General features: G+C 43.0%; 1 pseudogene; it reads right to left on the bottom strand.

The window, feature by feature from the left end:
• Positions 1–7616: 7616 nt before the first annotated feature.
• On the bottom strand, positions 7617–8548 carry LOC146813046 (olfactory receptor 5V1-like; annotated as a pseudogene).
• Positions 8549–25456: the final 16908 nt, after the last annotated feature.

The following is a 25456-nucleotide window of genomic DNA, read 5'->3' as shown; positions in this document are numbered from 1 at the left end:
AGTATACTTATCAACTAATGTAGGTGAACTGCCGAAAGAGGGAGTGGGACAGTGTTTTCATTGGGTAAAATTTACAAAATTACGAAAACTGTTTGCTGTATGCAGAAAGTGATTGCCATAATGTTGAAAACAATATTGTTCCGCATAATTAGCCGCATTTTCATATAAATCTTCAGCATCAAAAGCGGCATAATATTTCAAATCTGAAAACAGTGCTTCAATGGCGTGAACATCCCAATCATCAGAACGTATGTTTTGCTTAACCACATCACCCATAGAAACACGAAATACATTAGGTACAATATTTTCTTTAGGTGTTTGGAGTAATATCTGTAGTGGAAACATACAGAGATGGAATATATACGTTAGTTATTTATTTGAGTAAAGATAAATTAGTGTTTTAGTTTAATTTGGCAGTTTAGTTAGTAAATAATATTTACTTACGTTTTTAGAATAGTAGTAGGATGTAGGTTTCTTCTGTTTAGCAGAGTTGCTTCTTCGTTCAATGCTTTGGTTTAAGGCATAGTAGAAGACTTGTTTTAATTGGTTTATATAGTGGTTTTAAATTGATTCTTGAATGTTATTGGTTGTTTTCTGTATGTGGCCTTTCTATTGGATGTTTTTTTTTTTTTTATAGTTAATTGGTTTCCTTTTATGGAAAATGCTAAGTAAGAGTATATTTAGTTTTAAAGGAGGAGAGTTTTAAATCATTATATATAAGAAGATTGTTTATAATGTGTAGTGAGTGTTTTTTAAATGTGTCCGAAATGCCAATGTGATAATTATTTCAGTGTATTTTTATTATGTTGTTAAATATTGAGATCGCTATAAATGTTATGTTTATGTTTAAGTAGAATCTCATTTGAAAAATGTATGTTTTGGGAAATTATTGTCTTTATGTTGTTTAAAATATTGGTTTTATTAGTGTTAGAAATGTCGATATATTTAAAAAAAACGATATTATTGATGTCTATATTTTGGTTATCGATATTTGTGACATGTGTCATATTTATTTACTCATGTCGATATTTAGTATAGCGATATTTATGTGTGCGATTTTTGTGTGATCGATATAATTGTATTACGATATTGTAGTGTCGATATTAGTGTCGTTTTTTAAATAAGTATACAATGTCGATATTTTTGATGTCGATATATTTGATGCGATATTTGTGTAGTTCGATAATGTGTCTGTCGATAATATGTCAGAGATCCTGGAGGTACCTAGTGGGCTAGTTGGACCCTAGGGACCCTCAGGATTCAAATGAACTTAATCTCCCAACTAAAAACGGAGACAGGGCGTGTTTACACAGTGGTGAAGGGAGGGGACGGGGCCTGAGTTAACGTGTGCAAAAACGCCCTGTGGCCTGTTTTAAGAGGTAGTTTTAATCCCCATGCCCTATTATATACTAGGGGCTTACAGAGGAGGTCATGCTAATCACAGGGGGACCCCAACGCATAATGTTCCCTAGTGTATGTAGGTGTTTTCACTGTATTCTAAGTGTCTTTTAACATAGCACTGGCTCTAGGACTGGTTAGTCAGACTAAGTTACCACCAGTATCCGTCTGAAAAAATTGAGGGTACAGGATGATTTTGCAACAAGGCTTCTTTCTGCTCTTCTTTTTGTTCTTTCTGCACGTGATCCTTCTTCCTGCACTTTTCTTCGTCTTTGAGGACTTCTGTTGCTTCTTTCTGCACTTCTTTTGTTTCTTTCTGTGCATTTTTTCTTCTTTCTTCACATGTCCGATCTCTGTAGGCATAGTTAGAAATTAGCATTTAAAAAACCTTTGAAATTCACAGAAAAAAACATAGGTTTCAGGCACGTTATAGTTAGGAATTAGCATTTAAAAAACCTCAGAAATTCACTGAAAAAACCATAGGTTTCAGGGGTGTTATAGTTAGCTGGACTTTTCACTTGTACAAAACCATTGAAATTCCCCCGTTATAGTTAGTTCAGCTAACTATAACTCGCGCGCCCGCAATGCACTGCTGATGACGTCACATATTACATCACTCATGACATGGTCAGTGACATCACTCATGACATCACTGATGACATCTCAAATGACATCACTGATGACATCACTGATGACATCATCCTTGTGATAGAGTGGCAGACCTCCTCTCACCCTAATATAACCTTTGCTACACACATTCAAAAATAGAGACTAACATTTTCAAAACAATGGACATACCAATACCAGTTACAACAACCTCTTCAGTAATTCTAAGATCCACATACACATCCACTCATTCACCAACAGTCCTATACAGTCACTCATACATGTACTCACTCATCATATGTACTCATATACCTATACATCCTGTTACACAATGCCACTCATCCATAGAGTTACTCACACACATAGTCACTCATGCTAATCAAGAATCAAACATACATTTACTTGCATATACAGTTATACACACACCACCACACTTACTTCTACGGAAACTTACACATACTTAGTATTTTAAACAATCACTTATAGAAACACATACTTATTCATACAGGAACTCTTTCAATCTCTCACTCTCACATATACTCACATATATACACCAATAGTCACATATACTAGTTTAAAACATATGTAGTTACTCATAAAGACACTATTGAGACAGTCATTCACTCACTAACACACCCATACACACACTCATCCACCCATACAGTCCTGCACACATGCTGTGTTCAACACATACAAACAGTGAGTCACTCATTCATGCACCTATGCACTACGTAATACCCCCCACCGAACCATGCAGACACTCAGACTGATACTCAAAAAACCAACTAATAACCTATATAGACACCCATGTAGCTACTCACCAACCCATGCAGCCACTTATACACAAAGTGAGAGACTGATACAGATATTTACATATTTAAACATTACTCACTAAGCCATGTATTCACTATGATACACTTAATCAGTCAGTTACACAATCAATTTTTCAAAAACAAATCATCCATTTAGAAACTTATATACCCATTTATTCTTCCATCGACCTTGAGATATACATATATAAAACATATTTAATTTTCAGAAAAACACACATTCACTGGATGATGTCATCAGTGATGTCATCAGTGATGTCATTTGAGATGTCATCAGTGATGTCATCAGTGATGTCACTGACCATGTCATGAGTGATGTAATATGTGACGTCATCAGCAGTGCATTGCGGACGCGCGAGTTATAGTTAGCTGAACTAACTATAACGGGGGAATTTCAATGGTTTTGTACAAGTGAAAAGTCCAGCTAACTATAACACCCCTGAAACCTATGGTTTTTTGAGTGAATATATATATATATATATATATATATATATATATATATATATATATATATATCACCCAAGTTTGCCACAGCAGATTGAGGGCGCTCACAAACTGCAGTTGAGGAAACTTCCTTTATTTACGAACTGACAGGCAAGATCCACAAGCATTGTTTAATCCGTTGGCTTGACGCGTTTCAAGGAATTCTCTCCTCTCTTCAGAAGCCTCGCTTTAAAATCGGGATTGTTCTGTGCTTTCCGCATCGACCTGCGCATTTGTAATTTACAACATTGGCCTCAGGTGTGCCTCATTTACAAATCTTCCTGTTGCACGCCGGTCTTTGTAGTCAGTTTCTGACGCGGCGCGCTTCAGGCCGTGGAGGACGCACCACCTTCTAGGGAATGAAGGGGCCATCGAGGTGAATTGTGTCCTCATGCGATGGCGCTGCAGTGAACCTATAATGAGGCAGACACAGTCCCAGGCGTGAGCTCAATGGGGGCTTTAAATCATCATTTTAATGTCGCTGTAAATCGGACCCACTGGAGGGTTTCAAAAGGTGCAGAAACTGACTACAAAGACCGGCGTGCAACAGGAAGATTTGTAAATGAGGCACACCTGAGGCCAATGTTGTAAATTACAAATGCGCAGGTCGATGCGGAAAGCACAGAACAATCCCGATTTTAAAGCGAGGCTTCTGAAGAGAGGAGAGAATTCCTTGAAACGCGTCAAGCCAACGGATATCCTGGGATGGTCCTTGGATTCACACTGATAAATCATTAGCTTAATTAGAGTGGCAAAGAATGGCAAAGAGTAGTCAGGCTTCACTGGAGCGACATGTGTGAAGCATTTCAGGGCGCGAACATGGACGATAGAAAATTGACATGACTCCAGAGAAATCTGACACCAATTTATAAAAAAAGAGCTTATTTTTATTTAAAATTTGGCACTAAAATGAACAGAACTGAATCAGTAAACCAGAGGTATAGATTTTAGAAGCAAGATTAAATCACATCAAAACAGGCATTGAAATGTTACGTTGAAGTCAATGGAGGAAAACAACTAGTGACAAAAGATCACCTAAAGGTTGAGCTGTGTGTAACCCTTAAAGGGTTAAGGTTGTGAGGGCCCTAGAACCAGGCCACAACAGTTAGTTCAGTTTTACCTGGCCCGTGCATATGAATGCAGAGTTGTCCTAGCTATTTTACCGCTTACACAAAGATGCAATAAAGAAGATGCAAAAACTCAGCTGGGGCTGGGTTGACGTTGTTGGATCCCGGTTGCACAATGTGCCCCATAGTTGCATGGTCATGTGTGGGGGTCAGTAACCGGAATGGCAACCAACAAGCTTTGGCTAAGTAAAAGATATGGAAACTTCAAGGGGTTCAGGGGAGTGATGTAGCATCCTGAAACTTTGGGGTAGGCAAGACTACAACTCTCAGATGTTACTGTGTCACTTGGATTTGGGCGATCCCACAGAGGGCTAATCTTCATATCCTGTGAGCATTTTTACCTGCAGTTTGCAGGGGACTAATGCCACTAGTCTGAGGGTGATTCTGGTATCCACAGCAGTCTTTGACCGCGAATTTGTTTCCAATAAAGTGGCATTGGAGATTCATATCTCCCAGAATGGTGACTCTGAGAAATGTATGACCTAGTTCACCGGACAATGGTTTGAGACCATACTAAGGGTCCATTTTTTCTTCTCTTCTCTTTTTCTTAATTGTTCCTCTCTTTCTAGGATAGAAAGTTATATTATTGCATGAATGTATGTATGAGTATGATAGTATTTTCGAATGATGGGTTTTTATATGTCCAGGATGTCTACTTTGTAAATTTAGAGTATTACGCACTTATAACAAATTCAGTGAGCAAAAGTAATTACATTGTTTGTGAAAAAGAAAAAAATCACCTTTCTATATATGCACATGATATGATGTCAAACAAAAGATATTTACAAAAAGATGAATAAATTGTTGTTGAAAATCAGAAAAAGACTACTAAATTGTTGTTTAATATTACATGATGACTTTGTATGATATGTAGCAGGATTTCTTTGGTAATGTAGAATTTTATAGATCATTTTTCAAAATTAAATAGGCTAGTATAGAGGTTTTCCTACTTTATATTTTCGCTTCACTCCCTCCTCTAGAGCATACAATTATTTCAGGGAGTACCTTTTGCCCTTTTATTTTTATGAGTGCCGAGTTTGAGCCAAGGACAAGGGCCGCTCACACAGTTCCCAGTATGTTCCCTCAGGGACAGTGTATTCCTCTTGTGCTTCAATGCAGTGGGCAATGTCCGGTTGTCGTTGACACAGGGCTCCTCTTGGTACTTCTTTGAATTCAGTTTGACAGATCTGAGGTCCTGGTGTCAAGGGTGTCCCTTAAATCTTGGAATTAGGGGAGTTAGGGGTCTGGAGGCTAGTAGCCAATGGGGCAGCTACCTCCTACACATAATCCACCCCCTAAGGTGATCACCACCGATGGGGTGGGTCACCTTTTGCTCCCAGATCCCTCTATTCTGCCTTTCCTAGGATAGAGGAAATCAAAATGTAGTGTACAGACTGGGCTGTTCACCCTAGAAAAGAGGTCAGCATGTTGGGGGTATTCACCGCCCTGAATATCTCATTTTCAGCCTGAGCACAAGCAAATGTTTCTGGGGGACAGCACAGATGGAGGAGGTGAAACCTTTCAAGCTCACCACCCTGACGTGCCTATTCATTAGCCTAGCTGGGGTTGGGAGGTGTGACCTCCTTCCTGCCTGAGCTTTTGTCGCTGACTCCTGGGAGCATCCACACTACCTGGCAGGAGGTCATAACCCTGTCTTGGTGTGGGAAAGGACGGGCTGACCTGCCAAAGCACAAAGAAGTCAGGGCAAACAGGTGGGTAACCTCTAAGGTGACACCTGGGTACATGCCAGCCGTCCCTCAACACAAGATTTGTGTCAGAAGAGAGAAGGCACATTGTTTGACATCAAACTCCACATATCTAGGGGGTACCATGATGGAGCTAGCAACTCAGGTCTGCCTGTGTGTAAGTCCATGTTATCCTAAGGACTTTAATGGAAGAGACACTATAGAGGAATATAAGCATGTTGTACATGCTTGTACCTTAAATATAATGTGCTCTGCTTCCTGGGCTGCAGAGGATTTCTTTAGGGGTGTCTGAATTATATGTAAGCTACTGTAAGCTATTGTAAGCTAGTGCATTAGGATGTGCCACTCACTGTGAGGGCGCAGTCAAACTCAAGCAGTTTGTACTGCTCCTGCAGTCTGCACTGGCAGGCCTGCTATCAGTAGTTTGTTTGGGTCGCCCAGGGTGGCACAAACATGTGCTACAGTCCTGGGGACACCTTTACCCCCTATGCCCAGGGTACCATTTACTAGGGACTTATTAGGGGTTAAAGTCTTTGCCAATCAGAGAATTACCAAGTTGACAAATCAGTTTTAGGAGAGAGTACAAGCTATGCAGCCTGGTTAGCAGGCACCAGTACACTGACAGAGTAATAATCAGCATTGGGGGCAAAAGGTGTAGGGGGACCATACACAATGGGGCACTTTGCTACATAGATCTAATTTCACCTGTAGTAAACTAGGAAAGATAGCACATTCCCACACCTGAATTCAATGCTACGCTTATTCAATTCCTTGATTCCAGCATCTCACCAAATGAGTTTTGGCATGACACCTTGATCACGGGTCACTTGAGTAATTTTTAATCCAATCTTATATTGAGTGTGCTAATATTTGCTTTAAAATCATGATAATCCTAGTATGTATTTTCTACAGTAGGTTAAGATATATTGAAACTACACAAGTTGAACTACCTGCTGTATGTGTACTGCTATTGAGGTAGAATCCGCTTACTCTCTGCTAGTCATCTACCAGAGCTTTTGCTTTCCACACACTTATCTTCCATATATCTTTAGCCCACAGAGAGTGGTGTGAAGTACCAGTTGGTATTCTCTTTGTCCTCAGAGAACTGGCTATATCTGAAACCCAGGGCTAGCAGAATCGAACAGTGAATGATCCAAATGAGTGGAGGGTACACAACAGCTCAACCTGTCACAAAGTCAGCAGGTCCTTTTCTTGTATCACAGCATACATTAAATCCACCTATGACTTCTCTGAGCTACATTCACAAGGGTAAACCCTAGAACCTCTTTGATTTCTAAAATCATAATATCAGTTTTGGGAAAAAATTGAAAAGGTGCAAATGGTAGCAGAAACATCAATGCTCAAATCTACCAAATTCTGGGATACACCCATAGTTATAAATAAAATGCATTCCTGAAAAACATTCTTTGAAGGGTAAACAAATCTGTCATTTTGTTTCTTAAATGCTATTTTGTATTCTTTGTCTTCCTCAGAGTGTTTTTAAACTCTGTGTTTTTCAGGCAGTATATAATGGGATTACATAGTGGAGTTATAGCAACATATAACAAAGAGAATACTTTGTTGTATTTTACTGAAGCCGTTGATGATGGTCTCATGTATGTAGAACAGATAACTCCATAGAATAATATAAGCACAGTGAGGTGGGAGGCACAGGTGGAAAAGGCCTTGCGTCTCCCCTCTGTAGACCGGGTTTTCAGGATTGTTGAGATGATGTTGATGTAAGATATGATATGATAGTTAAAGCAAATGGTGCAACATCAACTAGAGTACCTTCGACGTAGATTGCTAACTCAATAGCACTAGTGCTGCTACATGAAAGATTCATTACAGCTGCCACATCACAGAAGAAGTGGTTGATTGTGTGACACCCACAGAATGAGAGCCTAGAGGTTAGTACAATATGTGGTATTGGGTTTATGAAACTAAATAGCCAACATTCGGCAGCCGGCTTCATGCATACTACATCATTCATGGTGGTCTCGTACCGTAAAGGCTTGCAAATTGCCATATATCGATCATAAGTCATGGCTGTAAGAAGGAAGAATTCTGTAGACACCATGGTACTGAGAACAAACATCTGCAGAAAGCATCCACTTAGAGGAATGTGTGTTACCTCCAGAAACAAATGAGCCACTATATATTTGGAAAAATCATTGTTGTGTAACTGATGTCCAGAAAGGCTAAGCTTGTAAGGAAAAAATACATTGGTGTGTGCAGTTGTGTGTTGAAATAGACAATCACCATGATAAGAAGGTTCCCCACAAGTACCAGGAAGTACATAAGCAAAAAGGCCAGAAAAAGTGGAACTATAAGATGTGGAAAATCAGAAAAACCCACAAGGGTGAACTCAGATGCAAGTTTGATTTTCTCCTTTCATGTGTCTTCAAATGCAGTTTTCCAGAGTTGGGATATCAGGAATAACTGTAAATAAATGAAAGAAGGAAAGTAATACCCATCAAACACTATTTTGGGCAAACAATTTATGTGGATGTCACAAGGTCACAGTTCATATATTTAATATCCAACAAAACAAACTGTTTAATTTGTGACACAAAATAGGTGACAAGTAAGCCACCCCTGGTGTGTTCTGATTAAACTTTGTTTTTTCATTTTTCATGGGGCAATCATTTGGCTGCATGATATCTTTTATGTTAAAGATTTCAGCTATATCTATTCGAAACTTGTCTCGAAGATACAATCAATACAAGCACAAACCATAAATAAAAGTTCAAAATTGTTGTAAATTAGATGATGGCTGTGACCCTATATGTTACTGTAAGGGCTGACAGCTTTCAAATTAGCTGTTCCTTTCCAATGTTTAGGGCTAGCAAAGCAAAGACCTTATGTTAAGAGCAAATACACAGAGAGGAGGCTTTGGGTCACGCCCGTCATTCACTGACTTATAGAGCTATCCCCCTTCAATCATTGCACAATTGAAATATCTTTCACATTTCGCCTCATCCCACAACAACGGGCCTGGTTTAGAGTTTGGGGGACCAGCTACTCCGTCACGAACGTGACGGATATCCCTCCCGCCGTAATATGAGTCCCTTAGGATATAATGGGATCATAATATGACGGATGGTATATTCATCGCATTTGTGACGGAGTAACCACATCCTCCAAACTCTAGATCAGGCCCAAAGTTTTTAAACATGACCTTGGAAACATTTCTGCCCAACCTTCCTCCACCCAGGCTGGGATGGCTAGTAAGCAAGGAGGCAAGTCAGTTGTCATATCCATCCCAAAAGTGGTCCAAATTCTTATCATAAATTGATCAACATTGTAGTATAGTAAATCAAGCACATTTTTGTTTTTGATCAGGGCACACTGGTGCTCTCAAATGTGAAGATGAAGAAAAAAAAGGAGGCTCAGTGAAATAAAATATTTCCCTACGATCACATAATAGGCAAGCATAGCAGCCGAGATTGATCACTATTTTTTGTTGTAAAGTGTGCAGTCCAGCCCCTGGAGGGGTATAATATTCTGTCTCTTATTTTACATCAACAAGTAATGCTTTGTCTTCAGTTCTTGGTTCACGAGGTCTGTCATATGAAAAAAGCTCATGTTGGACTTGAGGGCCTTCAGAGACCTTGAGCTGAGCTGGTGCCAGGGTTCTGGCAGGAGCTTGATTCAAGCTGTAAGTGTCTTGCACACCTCTAGAGAGCAAGCTGCAATGAAACTCACCTTCACAAAATATACAGTGTGCAACAGCTGTGCAAAACTCACCCACACTAAACACAAAATGTGCAGCAGCAGAGGATGTCTACCTAGATGCAGGACAGGAAGTCATCAGCACTTCAAGGCTCCCTCACAAAACATGCATGAACTGCTGGCAGTGGTGAATGGGCAGGTGTTCAAACCTGCCAAGGAGCATCATGATATGTTTAAGATTTTATTGCAGTCCTTGACTTAATCAGACAGGTACCCTAAATGCTTTTATTCTTGCAGGATTACTTTTTGTGGGAAATAAAATGCATAATCATAATGGATAAACCGGTGTTACACATATTGGAGCCCACTGGCAGCAGCTATACAGTCTGCAGGCCACAATTTTGAGGTAAATACATTAGAACACCAAGCAGTGGTATTGTGACAGTACAGTTGATCATTACTGTTGTTAAAATGACATTGGAACTCCAAATATATAACCTAAAGAGAATTCAGGGCTCTAACCTGAGACTAAACTTGCATTTGAAAAAATTATTTTGTTGTATAGATCTTTCCAATGTATCTGACTCAGGGAAGTTGTTCAGGGGCTTCCTTCCTGCTAGGATGCATAAGTGAAGGAAATTCAAATTTACCCACACTACATTTTACCGAAGCCGTCATTATCTGGATGCAAAGATAAAATCAGTTTCTAATCCTCACATTTGAGAGATACAAGCAGGTTACACACATAGAGCATACATACTAACCCTTCTGATTCAGGCTGGAGACTACTGATTTCAAGGCTGATTTCCAATCTCTTGGTAGTTTTACATAGCACAAACAAAAACCGAGTTTAGAACTCTGGATATGTTTGCTCTGTTATTAAAGTTCCAAAAATGAAATGCTGCTTGTCTGTCACCATCATACCAAGAGACCTGATTCAGGCAGATTGCCTCTGCTTCAAAGTGTCAGTGGGGACAATTCATACTTCCTTCTATTTTTTTTAATTCTCGCACTTGCCCGTTGTGAAATGTTGGCATGTATGATACAGAGAGTCTTTCTGTCTGCCTGTGTAATCGCCCAATCTTTTTCTCTAGTTTGTGTTAGAGGCCCGAGGCATGCACTTCGAACAACTCAGCAGAGGCACTGCTGAGGCACCTTAATTTTCATGCAGGTTGTCTATTGTTGCTCACCCTGAGAGGACAAATCAGGGACAAGCTGTTCCTCCTTCTGCAGCCTGGCTTTGTAGGGCCCCCTGTTCCTACAGCCCTGTCAGGGTCTCTGATAAGCCACACAGGACTCTCTGCATCAGCAGGTGCAACTCGGCATTGCTCCTGGGCATGCACACTTACATGCATGATAGCCCACATGCCCTCCCCAACCATGAACTGTAAACTCTTGCAGCCTAAGAGTCAGTGAGGCAGTTTTTTAATGTGTCCTGGAGACCAATGTGTGAAATGAAATTAAAAATATGAGATTGTTTTTTTATTATCACACTTTTGCCCCTGGACTGGCCAGTCTTGCCAGGAGGCCCGTTGGGAGATGGGCTCCCTGGATAATTGCCCACTGTGCCCATGACTTACAAAGTCTCTGCTCCCCGAGACTCCTGCCTTGTTACCCTACTATCGAGTATTTAGACTGGATTAACTGTAAATTGTTAAGAATATTCACGTGTTTGATTGTAAATTTAAAAGATTGCACATAAATTAATAAAAGTAAGAAAAATATATATTCCCATGGACATCAAGAAGGTTTTTCTGAGGGTAGTGAATGCAATTCCTGGCTTTCCCTTTAGTACCCCTTGCCCCTCCTACTCTTGTTCTCAGGAGTCATGAAAGCAGAGAAAGGAACACAAACTAAGCAATGTGCTTACAGCCCTTTTTACCTACTGCTTTGCTGGCATTAGGGTTCTGTGTACTTTACCACTGCCCACCAGAGCTAAAGTGCTTGCGCTCCCTCCTTAAAACTTGGTAGAACCAATTAGCATATTTAAATCACTTGAACGTCCCCGATAAAGTTCCATTGCTGGTGCCCAGAGTCTGGAAATAAATGTTTCTAGTGGTTCTGCAGCAGTAATTGTGCCACCCACTTTAGTAGCCCTTTAAACATGTCTAAGGCCTGTCATTGCAGTCTGTGTATGCAGTTTTAAACTGCCTTGCAGCATGGCAGAATAAACCTTTTGCCAGGCCCAACTCTTCTCTTTTGATATATATATTTCACCCCTACACTGGGCCATAGACAGCCTTGAATTTCAAAAGTAGTATTTTTTAGGGTTTACATGTCCTCGAAGTGAAAAACTCTTACAGTTGTTTTTCCCAACTGCAAGGCCTACCTCTCCTATAGAATAACATTGGATCTACCTTCTTACATTTAATAAATGATCATTTCCAGGTAGCCATTTCCTGTTTGGTGTTGTAATTAATAGTCCTCTCTCATGGTGAAGTCAGAATTTAAATTACAATTCTGAAATTGCCACATGTAGAAAGTTGGCATTTTCCTTCCATAGCTATTTAGCACCATTTTTATAACCTGGTTTGCTTTGCTTTTGCACCACGCAATGTGATGTAAAAATGACGTTTACCTTAAGTCATATTTTTGAAGCCATGCAAAGCCACTTTGCATGGCTTTGAGTGGCTCCAAAAATATGCAGTAATGCAATGCAGCCCAAGTCACTGCATTGCCTTACTCTGCCCTGGTTAGACGTGCCATGGTTTTTGACATATTCCTAGATTTACAAGATCTTTTAATACTAGGAATGCGCCAAAAAGATATACAGAGGTCCTCCTCTCCTAGGATGAGAAATATGTTTATTTCTTCTTGTTGTTTCCTATTTCTTTGTGTGCTGCATCCTACAGTACATATTGAAAGAGGAAAAAGCCTCCCACACAGACATTCTTGCACCATGGTGCAAGGGTGCCTGCATTGGCGCTAGTCTGCATAACTGTGCCAGTGCAAGGGAAAAAGACATGCATGCCTGAATTGGATAAATACGGTGCATTCCTGCACATTACCTGTGATGTAGGGCAATGCAGCAAGGTGACTTGCTGTGCTACTCTGCGCCAATAAAGTCGTACATATGGCCCTTATTGACTGTCTCTGGGTCACATGACTGTGTGTAGCTGACAGTTGGGCTTTGTGCATTCCTCCTAGACAGCCCCACACAATAGAGAGCTTAAGTGTGCCTGGATGGGCCATCACTGCCTGGATGGGAGGGTGGAATCGGACACAGCCTTACTTACATTTGAATATGCAGTGTACTGTTTCCACACAAAGGGGTCCCTTACCTCCTGCAGTTAGTTTGGAGCCTGGGCAAGGAAAGCAGGAAGCCTGTCTCCTACAAAGGGAAACCACTAGAAGCTTCTTCACTTCAAAGAAAATCCCAGGTATAAATATTGGACCACAGACACCAATTCTTCAGAACATGTTTGGGCTTGTGGCTACTCTGCTAGGTAGAAAGACTGATGTGCTGCTGAAAAGACATCAACTCTGATGGACTACTGCTCTGAGGTACTGCTGCCTTGCTCTGCTGACCTGCAGAATGCTGACCTCTTCCTGGGAGAAAAGGACTGGACCTGCATCTGTTGAACCAAGAACCCTGGAGTGACTCCAAGAGCTAGATGGCAGGCCACCTAACTGGAGCTTCAGGTTCCAACAACCTTGAACACAGCAACTGGACTCTGCCATCTGGAATTCCAACCCTGCCAAGTGGTGCCACCCCAGTTCTGGACCTTTAAAAGGGGGCCTAAAGATGCTTTGCCAGCCCACCTCTGGATCCAGCAGAACTGATGCAACTCCTCTACTCTGCATTGCATCCCTGAGCAGTACTGACGCATCGCCTCTGCTGCGAGGATTCTCTCGGCACAAGGGCTCTCCATCGACCTCACAACCCACATTGGAACAGCTGCTGGGTGAAGCTTCCCCAACACACGCCCTCGCAAATCTCTTGTTGATGGCAGCCTTAATGATGACGCAGGTTCTTGCTGCTCCTTGGAATAAATGCATTTCCTCGACTTCAGCACACATCGTTGATGCCATACTTTACATCACAATCCCTCTTTAAGGGAATCCTCAAAGATGATGCAGGACTTGTACAGCAGCTTCGCAGCTCCTCAGAACAGACGCTTTGCCTCAGCTGTGCACTTCATCCTCGATTTTCAATCTCACAGCACTGTCCAACCAGGATTGTAAGTACTCTTGTTCAGTGGGACTAACTGGGTCACTGTAGCTGGCCCACACTTCATTGTGGTTGGTCTGACCTTCTGACTCTGTCCCAGTCTGTCACAACCAGATCCCATAGTTGGCGCTTTAAGATCTTTGACACTATATTCACGGAAATCTTTAAACTTGCATATATCTGGTTCTCGTGATTGGATTTTTTTTGTTTTTGTCTTGTTTTATTTAATAAATGTTTTTATACTTTTCTAAATTGTTATAGAATTTTTGGGTGTTTTACACATTAACTCTACGTTTATCATGACTCCTTCATGCCAAGCTACTAGAGGGTTGAGCACAAGTTGATTTGGGATTTGCTTGTGCCTTACCCTGACATGTATTGCGGTTTCTGCTTGAATAGGCATTCACCCCCTCAATCTGCTCCTACATTTCTCACAACGAGGTATCATTTATTTACTGACAGAGTATACAAATAGACATTATGTCCTGGCATAATAGTTTAAAAGAGCACTCCTCCTCTTAGCACAAGATTTTCAAATGGTCATTTTCTGAATGTGGTACATTGTATCAGTCTGGTATATTTTTCCTGTTGCACAAATATTTGTAAATCCAAGACTCAAATCTCTTACAGGCGCATGGATGACTTGTTGCTTAGGAGAAATATTTGTCTTGAGTACTGTCGCAAAACCTTATTTACTGAAATATTTAATAACTGCAGACCTTCCGCTAACACACACTGCTTTTTGCCTACATTTTTTAATGTAACATGTCTTTTGGGGAGGACAAATAATTACAAAGATGCAGAGTAGAACCTTAGGAAATTAACCAAGTAGCTATTGAACTTGTTCACATGGTCTCTAAATAGGTAAAGTGAATGTGTAGTGGCCAGCTGTAAGATTACATGACCCACACAAAATGTTTAAAGTGTCAACATAAAAATCTGAATAACTATGCTAAGGGTCCAATTAAGAACTTGGCAGATAGGGTACTAAGTCATAAATGTGGTCAGAGTTAGCTCTTCATCAAACAGTTGGTCTGTAATCATTTTTTTCTGCATCTCACCACCAGGAAAAATCTTACACTAACAGACAGAAAAAAAGAAAAATGATCACCACTCTCTGGGAGGAAACTTCTAAGGTGTGGGGATCATTCATTTTTTTTGTGCCAATAACAAACGTTCACCTTTGGGTTTATAAAGGGTGGTACTGATCTGCTGTTTAGGCTCCAATATACACTAACTAGGTCTTGCAGTTGTCTTCCTAAACATCCGATTTCATCAGCTGTTAATAAAAAGATAGGCAAGCAAGAAAAATTATCTTTTCTTGAAAAGGCATTGAACTAGAAACACAGCCACATGCTCCTGTGTCATTCTCTGGTGGAATATATCTTCGCAGATGTGGTAGGCAGACTGTGACTTTTCAGGAAGTAGGTGTCCAAACTGAGTGATGCAATAAGAAGTAAGGAGATGTAAAGCAATCTTTCTCCACCAACGGACCTGAATAGGCCATATCACGCTCTCACTTGATTCCAAACATGGAGACGACAATGGAGCCAGTGCTGGACCCCTAATCTGAATCAGGAAGAAGCCGGGCTCAGGGAGTGTGATTCTAGTACTCTGCGACTTCTAGAGAGGGATGAGACAAAAAAAGTAAATGAAAACTTGTGGTACTGGTTTTGCTCAGCAATGGTGCTACTCTACTTAAAAGAGTGCTGCTTTTTTTAAAGGTGTAAATTTGTGAGACAGCACTTCTGGTTATCGTGAAAACACAATACACTAGAAACAACAAGAAGAGACTTTTACCATCAGTGCATGAAATACTCTACACTGTTTACAATGTTATGCTTTCAATATTTCACATTTACATGCTATCATAAGAGCAGATCAACCAGACACTCAAATCTCTCGAAGAAGAACCTGAAGTACTAGTTAGAGTTTAGGCACCCCATAGGTAAACTCAGAAAATGGATTGGGCTAAATGACACTCCAAACACAGCACTCAGTACATAGATTAGAATCAGAGACACAAGGAAATAGAAAACCAGGTTATTCTGAACACATAGGGTGGACGTTAAACAACTTACAAGGAATGTTGGAGACTAGGTTATGTTCATACCTACATAAACTCAGAATAAGACTAGTCTTAGAACAAGGTAGGGGTTATTGACTCTCCCAAGGTTTCGTTCAATAAATTGGTAAAACTCAATAATGTGACTACACAGGTAACAGAATTGTTCTTGTTGCAAGGTTGAAAATACTGACACTCACAGGATTCTTCTCTGTACATTGACTTACAATCAAAAACAGACAATACATAAAACAATGTTACTTCTTGGTGCAAGCTTGGAGTTCCTCACATTGTCAATGTTGTCTCTGAAACAAGGATTGGAGTTAAAGGCACTCCCAATATATGCTTGAAACAAGGTTACATGTGATACACAGGTTGGAGTCCAGGGCACTCCGAAAATATGCTAGAAAACACAGTGACTCTCTGTACAAGGCTGCATTCGGGTGCACTCCCAAGTTATCTTACAAAACATTTTACACTCAGCACATAAGTAGGAGTTGGAGAGAGGAGCCAGGATCAGAATAAGCAAGGGCCTAAAAATACTACTAAGGATTGGTGCGCTCTAACCTGGGGGCAAGTACTTAGCCTGGATTAGCACTTTACTGGTGTTGGAAGGTGGCAGGCGGGTGGTTCTGAGAAGTTTGAAAAGTGGGGAGACACTGGATGTGTCATTGTAGAAGGTAGGGTCTTGGACTAAGACTTGGAAGACAAGAGCGCTGGAAGGTTTCTGGATGACTGGGAAGATGAGTGCAGGGACGAGGTTGCGCAGGACTGATGAGATAAAGGTCCTGTCAACTTGGGAGATGAGTACAGGGACGAAGCTTGTGCTGGACAGGAACATAGGAAGAGCCGGGCAACTCAGAAGGTGAGTATAGGGAAGCTGCTTGTGCAGGACTTAACAGAAAGTAGTACGGGTCCAGATACAGGTGCGAGGCTGTCACAACTCAATCTTGTGCCCTATGCTTGGTGGTTATTACTTGCCAGCCTCATGTCATTCCTTCTATTGTGGCACCCTTCCATCTCGAAAGTTTCATGACTCCCCCATACTGTTAGGCCTGAACCTTTGAATCTCCTGTTGTGTTGCTCTACAAGTTCCATCTAGTTTGCACCTGTAAATGTCATGCGCCCTGTTGGGATACGTCTGTTTCCACTATTAACAATTGGGATGTACCCAAATCATTTTGGGGGGCCTTTTTTAATTGAAAAGGTGATTAATTATGTAAAAGTTCAGCTTCAGCTACCAGGTGAACTGCCTGTGGCCCAGTATTCCATTTTTCACTTTTCAAACTTCCTATTAAGTTATATGTTACAGAAGTCAACCTCTAGTAAACATTTAAATCAACCTTCTAAGTTTACAATGCAGGCATTTAAAACCCTAAAAACAATTATCTCATCTAATCTGGGTATGTCAATTACCAAACTTTAACTCCACCCCTCAAATCCACAAACAAATGCCTTAAATGTATGCGCAGGAGCATGTTAGACCTGTCACCCTTAGGGTAGTCTTCTCTTAAACTTTTTGCCTTCCTCCTCCATTTCTGCTGATCTAGCCTTTGCTAGCCTTAGGACTCTGCACACCTTACCACTGCTGACCAGTGCTAAAGTGCATGTGCTCAATTGTCAAAACATGTTAACATTGACTTATCCCTTTAGGCATTTCTAATTTACTGATTAGTCCCTAATAAAGTGGTACTACATGTGCCCTGTGTCTGTAAATTAAATGCTACTAGTGAGCCTGCAGCACTTATTATCACACCCACTTAAGCAGCCCTTTAAACATGGCTAAGACCTGCCATTGCAGCTTGTGTGTGCAGTTTTAAACTGTCATGTCGGCCGGCCAAATAAACATTTGCCTGGCTGAAACCTTCCTTTTTAATAAGGCCCTGTGCAGTGCAGTGTATTTAAAAAGTAGGACATATACTTAGATTTTGTATGTCCTGGTCTTGTTTTTCACTACTGAAAGGTCCAGCTCTCCTATAGGATCATCTTGGAGTTACCTTATTAGATTTAATAAGCTTTAACTTCCAAATGGGAACAGGTAGTCAGTCCAAGTTTGGTGACTTTAGAATTGTAAGGAGAATCCCTCTTTTAGGGTAGAGTCAGGTTATTTATAAAATCTGAATTTTGAAAATGCCACATTTAGAAAGTTGGCATTTTGCTGCCCTAGCCATATGGTAACTGTATCCAGACTCTGAGTCACATGACTGGGTGTAGTTGACAGCTGAGCTTTGCTTGTTCCTCCTAGACAGCCACACGCAAAAGGGAGCTTAGATGTGCCTGGATGGACCATCACTGGCAGGATGGGAGGTAGGAGCTGGGCACAGCCCTACTTACACTTGAATAGGCCTTGTCCTGACTCCACACAAAGGGCTGCATCCCCTCTGTAAATAGTCTGGAGCCCGGGCTGGAGGGGAGGACATCTGCACACTTCAAGTACCTTTCTTTGAAGTCTTCTCCACTTCAAAGGCACCGCTGGGCCTCCTACTCTACCACTTCAGTACACTTCTAGACTGGTGGATACTCAGCCAACGAGAAGAATTGCTGTGCTTCTGAAGGACAGCTATTTTGCTGGCCTGCCTCTCTGAAAGACATGTTTTCTTTCTGTGCTGACCGGCTGCCTGCTGCCCTCATGCTCTCCTTGTCTGGGTGTGAAGGAATGGTTCTGCATTAATTGACACCTGGAGCTAGAGTGACTCCAAGGGCTAGATGGCTGGGATGCTGATCAAAAGTCTCAGGGACAAAAAGTGCTTCTAACTATCCTGCTTCTGCACCTGAACTTTGCCATCTGTAAGTTTGCCCTGTCAAGTGGTGCCACCCCAGTCCTAGACTCTTGGAAGTGAGCCTGAGGTGTTTGGCTTTGTTCAGCCCAAACCACACATCTTGTCTTAAAGCAGAGCATCAGTACCATTGCATGGATCAGAACAGGAGCCTTGCCCCTTTTGCATCATCAGAACCGGGGCATCGTCACTGCTGCATGGCTGGACTTGACACCTGGCCTTCGGAACCACCACTGCTCAACGCTCTCCCTGGCTTGAGGTTTTCGCATCTCTGATGATAGCAGCCTCAACAGCGATGCAGAGAAGTTCACATCGCAGCCTCTGTGCTCATGGGAGCCAAAGCTCCACCACTGCTGCGTGGATCAGTACCAGTGCATCACTGCCACGGCGAGGATCGACACCGATGTACCGCTTTAATACCAATGCATTGCTTCGGCTTTGTTATGTTATGTTATGTTATGTTAGTAACATTTATTACGCGCACAGCTGCCCCAGCTAAGGGGCGTCCCGGCGCGCGACAAGGTACAACACATATAACATAAATCCACAGGAAGCAGCAGAATTAAAACAAGAACGTTTTTAGCGATTTCCGGAAAAGCAAAAGGTCATTAATTGTACGGAGGTGAAACGGGAGCGTATTCCAAAGGGCTGCAGCTTTCACCCGGAAAGAGCGCCCACCAGCTCGGCAAAGCCTGAACCTCGGGACTACAGCAAGTGCCTGCTCCGAGGATCTTAGTACACGTGATGGGAAATAGCCGGAAATGAGATTGGAGAGAATCAGGGGAGCAGAACCTTTCAAAATTTTAAAAACCAAACATAAAACTTTAAAATGAATACGCGACTTAATCGATAGCCAATGAAGTGCTCGGAGAGTGCTAGAGGCCGAGCAGAACCTAGGCAAACCGACAATAGCTCTGGCCGCGGCATTTTGCACGCGTTGAAGCCGCACCAGTTCTGCCTGATTACTCCCCAGCAGGAGCGAGCTGGCATAATCCAGGCGAGAAAGAACAGTAGCCTGCACTACCATCTGCCTGGTTGGGGGATCGAAGAACTTAAGGACAGGCCTTAAGCCCCGAAGGACGCCAAAGCAACACGCCGCGGTCTTCTTGGTGTGCCCCACAAAACTGAGATTAGCATCCAGCCAAACTCCCAAGTTACGCAATTCCATAACTGGAGTTGGAGCTACACCAAGTTCCGGCGGCCACCATCTGTCGCCCCAGAGGTCCCTTCCTTTCCCGACGATCATAACCTCGGTCTTCTTTGCGTTCAGCTGGAGACAGTTAGCTGTCATCCAACTAGCCACTGCCCTTAGCCCGTTCTGGAACTTGGGGGCATCCACATCGGTATCCCCACTGATAGTAACCGCTAGCTGAGTGTCGTCAGCATATGAGACCATGAACATGCCCCATTCCTTGACGACATCAGCCAGCGGTCTCACATAAAGATTGAATAGAGTGGGACTCAGTGAGGAACCTTGCGGTACTCCCAAGTCCAGAGGATGAAAATTGGACTGATAGGGGGGTATGGCAACGCAAAAGGACCGGTCCACGAGAAAGGAACGGAACCACTGAAGGACAGGCCCCATAACGCCAATCTCTTCCAGGCGGTGCAGAAGGATACGGTGCGAGACCGTATCGAAGGCGGCGCTCAGGTCTAATAATACTAGCGCCGCCGTCTGTCCCTGATCTAGCACCGACCGGAGGTGTTCAACCATGGCGAGAAGGGCAGTCTCCGTACTATGCCCAGCTCGGAACCCATGTTGGGTCTCGTCCAGAATGTTAGCTTGGGTTAGATGGTCAGTAAGTACCTGATTGACATGGGCTTCCATCAGCTTGGCCGGCCATGGAAGCAAGGAAATGGGCCGGTAGTTCTCCGGTCCCGAAGGGTCCAAGCTAGGCTTCTTCAAAATAGGAGTAACCACAGCACACTTCCATTTAGGTGGTACCGTGCCCGTAGCCAAAGAGGTATTAATCAAGGAACAGACCGTAGGAGACCCCACAAAAGACTGGTTCCTAAACAGGGCAGGACATACCGGATCCAGAGGCGAGCCAGATTTGACCTTCTGAGCCAAAGTATCAAAAGCCTCGGAAGAAAGTTGCGGAATAGATGCCAGCGTCGAGCACGCAGGGGCAGTCACCACGGTCTGCTGAGCGGGCCCTGAGCTTGGAAAGGCACGATAGATGTTCTGGACTTTTTCCAGAAAAAAAGAAGCTAATGCTTCACAGTGCGAGATAGAGGCCGTGACTGTGGAGATGGAGCGCTTAGACAACAGCTCCTTAAGAGCTTTGAAAATAGTCTTGGATGGATTAAGGCTATTACGAATTTTCAGAGAGTAGAACGACGCGCGAGCCCTACAGATGGCACGGTGGTAGATTTTAATAGAGGCCAAGTATAGCGCTTTCTTTGCCGTGTCGTAGGATCTCCGCCATTCTCTCTCGGTACGCCTGCAGTTCCCTTTCAGTGCGCGTAATGCACTGTCATACCAGGGGTTAGACTTTTTAGGACTGATCTTACTAGTCCGAATGGGAATCAAGAGGTCCAGCCCCCTGGTAATCCAAGTACAGAACTGATCGTAGCCCAATTCAACATCACTCGAGAGTTCGAGCGGGTCAGCAGTTAGGGCAAGATGGAGATCCTCTAACCTGAGCTTGCCCCAATGTCTTCTAGGGATAGAACGAGCTAAAGAAGTTGGAAAAGTATCAGGTAAAGGCATCTGAATATCCACTAGAAAATGGTCTGTCCAGCCGAGGGGCGATACGGAGCGGATTGAGGCTTCCGTTAGATTTGTAAAAAAGGGATCTAATACATGCCCTCCAGAGTGAGTTGGATGAGAGACTCTTTGGAACAGTTGCAGGGCCTCAAGGTCCGCGAGAACATTTCTTACAGCCGGGGACTTCTGGTTGTCCAAATGAAGATTCAGATCTCCCAGTATGGAGAAGTTGGCGCACCCTATTGCCAGGGCACTGACGGCATCAGGAAAAGCCTCTCTAAATGCGACGTCATTGCCTGGAGGGCGGTAGACCACCAACCCCGAAATTGAATACTGGGGATTATTCCCAATCTTAAAACATGCACTCTCGCACCCGGCAATGTGCATGGCATTCCAAGTGCAGGAAAAGTTGGATTTCACTGCGAGTGCGAAACCCCCCCCCCCGAGTGGGACGATTGAGGGTAAAGGTAGAGTATTCCGGAGGAAAAGCAAGATTGATTACTGCTGCATCGTCCTCCCGCAGCCAAGTTCCGGTGATAACGAGGATGTCTGGGGACTCATCATGTAAAAGATCAAAAACATTTTGATAATGAGATACCAGTGACCTGGCATTTAGGCTAAATATCCGAAGAGCGTTCGGCACATTAACCCTGGTACTAGGACCTTTAGCGGCATCAACCGTCTGACGAATAGTAGTCGGAGAGGGCAGAGCAAAACCTTTGCAGGCACAGCAGAACGGACCGCGTAAGGGGTGGATGACCTGGGTACATTTAGTAATGGTCGTACCAATAGACCGTAATGTTTCAATCGGATATGTGATCATCCTCACCCCACTGCCTAACAATACGAACGCACTCACCTGCTAGGCCCCGCGCGCCCTGCACGTCCCTAGCGCGGACGAGCGCAGACGGGCAGGACTCAGGCACGACTCCGGCTAAGCGACGGCGTCCCCCTGTGCGGTACCGCTGCGCGGGAGGAAGCAGCTTTAAATAGGTGTCCTGCGAGGCAAACCCGAGCGCTGTAGCGCTCAAAATGGCGCCCGCCACAGAGATCGATTGCCCAAGCCAAAATGGCGTCCACCCCGGGAATCCCCGTGACCCGGACCCACCAAAGCGGCGGTGAAAGAACAATTACATGCGGTGAAAGGGGGGGGAGTTTAGCAGCCCACTAGCACCCTGAGCAACAGTTTAGAAACAGGGGAAAAAGAAAAAGCAACAAAACGAATAAAACAGGATCGTTTAAAAAGCTAACGCTAACAGCAGCGCGAGCGTCGTGATGCTGAGTAGAGTACCTTGTCTGGTAGTCCCAAAGAGAAATCCGCCTTAAATAAGCGTCCTGCGAGGCAAACCCGAGCGCTGTAGCGCTCAAAATGGCGCCCGCCACAGAGATCGATTGCCCAAGCCAAAATGGCGTCCACCCCTGGAATCCCCGTGACCCGGACCCACCAAAGCGGCGGTGAAAGAACAATTACATGCGGTGAGAGGGGGGGGGGAGTTTAGCAGCCCACTAGCACCCTGAGCAACAGTTTAGAAACAGGGGAAAAAGAGAAAGCAACAAAACAAATAAAACAGGAACGTTTAAAAAGCTAACGCTAACAGCAGCGCGAGCGTCGTGATGCTGAGTAGAGTACCTTGTCTGGTAGTCCCAAAGAGAAATCCGCCTTAAATAGGCGTCCTGCGAGGCAAACCCGAGCGCTGTAGCGCTCAAAATGGCGCCCGCCACAGAGATCGATTGCCCAAGCCAAAATGGCGTCCACCCCGGGAATCCCCGTGACCCGGACCCACCAAAGCGGCGGTGAAAGAACAATTACATGCGGTGAGAGGGGGGGGGGAGTTTAGCAGCCCACTAGCACCCTGAGCAACAGTTTAGAAACAGGGGAAAAAGAAAAAGCAACAAAACGAATAAAACAGGATCGTTTAAAAAGCTAACGCTAACAGCAGCGCGAGCGTCGTGATGCTGAGTAGAGTACCTTGTCTGGTAGTCCCAAAGAGAAATCCGCCTTAAATAGGCGTCCTGCGAGGCAAACCCGAGCGCTGTAGCGCTCAAAATGGCGCCCGCCACAGAGATCGATTGCCCAAGCCAAAATGGCGTCCACCCCGGGAATCCCCGTGACCCGGACCCACCAAAGCGGCGGTGAAAGAACAATTACATGCGGTGAGAGGGGGGGGAGTTTAGCAGCCCACTAGCACCCTGAGCAACAGTTTAGAAACAGGGGAAAAAGAAAAAGCAACAAAACGAATAAAACAGGATCGTTTAAAAAGCTAACGCTAACAGCAGCGCGAGCGTCGTGATGCTGAGTAGAGTACCTTATATTGCATGCTGCTTGTCATCAGCATGTTCAATGGAGACGCAATCTTTGGTTAGCAGGACAAACCTGTTTCCTGTAGCTGGGGTGCTCTCCATCGCAATCAGCCTAAACTTTTGACTTGGTCGGTCCAGAGTGACCAGATATCTCTGATTGGCGCTTTGTGTTTTTTGGTGCTATTTTCACGTAACTCTTTCAAAATTAATATTTCCTGTGTTACGTAATGGTTTTTTGATCATTTTGGTGTCAATAATTTATTAAAATGTCATCTAGTTATCCAAGTTTGTTTGTTATTGTTCTTGTGTTGTGTTTTCACTTTATTACTGTTTGTGTGCCGGATAAATACTTTCCAAATTGCAAATTGCCCTCAATTCTAGCCTGACTGCATGTGTGCCAAGCTACCTAGGCTTTTGCACAGGATAATTTAATGACTTTTAGTGATTCACCCTACAAGGGAGTGTGGCTGTTGCTTGACAAGGGCTTCCACCCCAGTCAACAAACAACCCCATTTCTCACAAATAATGCATCAGCAGAGATCCCCTCTGTGTGCTATGTATTTTCAGTTAAAGGCTAACAATACTGCCTAATACCTAGAATACTTAATTCTAGAATTCGAAGTTAGTTCATTTGTTGCTTTTGGAATTTCTATGTATTTTTATTAACAAATGTAACCACGGGCAGAAAGAAAATGCCCAACTTCAAGCCTTTCTGTCTTTGCTCTTTTTAGGCCAGCCCCTTAGGCCTACATGTATGGTTTCTGGCTAATCTACTTTTGCTCCATAATCTTTTCAACAACATGTGGTTTAAGGCAATTGATTGCCTTGGCTGCTGGGGAAGCTCTCTCCTTTGAGCCGTCAAGCAACGGCTAGACCCAAGTTTGGAATTCTGTCATTTTTCTTCCTAGAACCAACAGCCATAACAGTGGTCACCCACTACGCACTTGTGTGTAAGAAGCCCAGGAAATTGCCAATGAAGATGCCCTGTGCATTAATTGAACAAAAAATAGAAATCTGAAGCCAATGTTCCTATTAAATCAAGATGTATTTTCAGTATTTCTAATTTTAGGTCAGTGTTTTCCTTTAAGCTCTAGAGCAGTTCTTTCCAAACGTTTTTAGAAACACAACCCATTTTTCTGAATTACAAACGTTTGTGATCTACCTAGCTTTAATGGACATGAAGCGACTGATTTTTCAATGTAACAAAAGCATTACGTGATAGCGCACTATAATTTACAAACAACATACTTGAAATTTCCACTAAAAATGCACATACAATTTTCCTGATAAATCTGTATTGAAAGAAATGATAATGAGTTGAAATTGGGTTTCAGTGAATATTTATCATATGTGTATCACCAAGTAAAGTGTTTCAATGTGTTTTGAGCCTATTAAAATCTTTGTTTCCATCATACTTCAGAAGTGCAAAAAAATGCATAACTTTTTCTTTCCTAAATGCTGAATGTGTACAGTTCACATTTTACAGGTATTTACATTTTGCTGGGTTTTAAATGGATGACATGCTACAGCCTTTCCTTTCACACTCCCTGTCCCAAGCACGATTGTCACATAATTCACTTTACTGTTCATTCTGTAACTGCAAAACG

Source organism: Triturus cristatus, chromosome 7 (genome assembly GCF_964204655.1).
Source record: "Triturus cristatus chromosome 7, aTriCri1.1, whole genome shotgun sequence".
Taxonomy (NCBI): domain Eukaryota; kingdom Metazoa; phylum Chordata; class Amphibia; order Caudata; family Salamandridae; genus Triturus; species Triturus cristatus.
This window is presented reverse-complemented; position numbering and strand designations above follow the sequence as displayed.